A 1,704-nucleotide genomic window follows, 5' to 3' on the forward strand; every position below is an offset into this window, starting at 1 on the left:
TTTAATTTTTTAAGTTTATTTATTTATTTTGAGAGATAGGAGTGAGATGAGTGTGATCAGGAGAGGGTCACAGAGAGAGGGAGAGAGACACAATCCCAAGAGAGCTCTGCAATGGGAGTGGAGTCCTATGCAGGGCTCCAATTCTTGAACCATGAGATAATGACCTGACCCCAAATCAGGAGTCTGATAATCAATTGACTGAGCCACCCTAGTGCACCCATACACTTTTAATTAAGATAGAAATTAATATTCATTGATCACTTTTACTATATCAGACACTTCCATATGCACCATCTCTTATAATGCTCTCAACCAATGTGAAGTGATGTGCGAAAACTGAAGCTGAGGGAAGATGAGTACTATGTCTTCAGTTATATGGCTTACAACATAGGGACATGGGGAAAAAACACCTTTCTTGTCTGTAGCAATGCCTTTCATGCTCTGTACACTCATCACTGCATTTCTGAAGCTTTATATTTACCCTCCTGATGAAATCTCCTACTTGCCCAAATATACCCAAATTTCAAAGTCTAGCTTAAATAAGCTCTGGATACAGAGAATTATGAAGCACTTGATTACATATTTCACTTATACATAACTGATGGAAACAGCTTTCGTATCTCTTCTAGCAAGACTCACACATATAGTTGATAAACATACACACATACACACACACACACACACACACACACACACACACAATTATCCCTTCTAATAGGAAAATTGATTTAAAACACAGCAACTGGTTTATGTTATACTATGTAAAAAGTCCACATAGAAGGAAACTTTGATTTACTTTTATAGTTCTGAGCATATAATAGCTATACCACAACTTCTCTTTAACATATGCTTGATATCAATCCATTTCTATTCATTTCAAATACTTTACAAATTTAATTCTTTGTTTTCAGAAAAATAAACATTACATTAAATGTATATATCGATTTTTGAATGAGCTCCTTTTATAAAAGCATTGAAATATAAAAAAATTATCTTAGAATTAAGGACATTGGATATTGACTAAATTTGAAGGGTATGAGTAGTTTACAAATCGCCCAAGTATACATATACAGGCATATAAATACAACCAAATATTCAATTGTGACGAGAAAGAATCAGTGAGTAGTATAATAAAGTAGAACTGAAATGATTATTTATTTTTCCATTCAAAGCAAAGAGAAATGTAAGAAGTCATGCATCCTTTGGGAATGTAGTGTTACAAGAATATTGTTGTGGCAGTTTTTCTATAAAGTCCTTTCTCCATCATCTTGGTCCTCCTTTTTCCACTCTGTGAAAATTTGTATTTTCAGTGTATTATTATGATACATATAATTAGCATATTACGTGTTATAATATGCTTGCATGCATTAGACAGGAACATGGAAAAGGTAGCTATGGAGACTCTGCAATCTTACATGTCACTTGTTTCAGGACATCATAACCTCCCCCCACACAAATGTTTCTATCTCAATGATGATTCCGATATAAATGAACGGAAATAGTTTTTCCACCTCAGTTCAAAAGAATCCCTTTATATCTAGAAAAACATATTATTCCTCATCATGAAAGAAAACGTTTTAGAAAGCTTCTGTAGTTTTTAGTGGGTTTGTAGAAGAGTCTGAATTTGGCATGGTGTAAACAGATTATTTATTATTTCCTGGCATATATTAATGTCAAACTATTTATTTAAGATAAATATAAAGT

This window comes from Suricata suricatta, chromosome 6 (genome assembly GCF_006229205.1).
Source record: "Suricata suricatta isolate VVHF042 chromosome 6, meerkat_22Aug2017_6uvM2_HiC, whole genome shotgun sequence".
In the NCBI taxonomy this organism is placed as follows: domain Eukaryota; kingdom Metazoa; phylum Chordata; class Mammalia; order Carnivora; family Herpestidae; genus Suricata; species Suricata suricatta.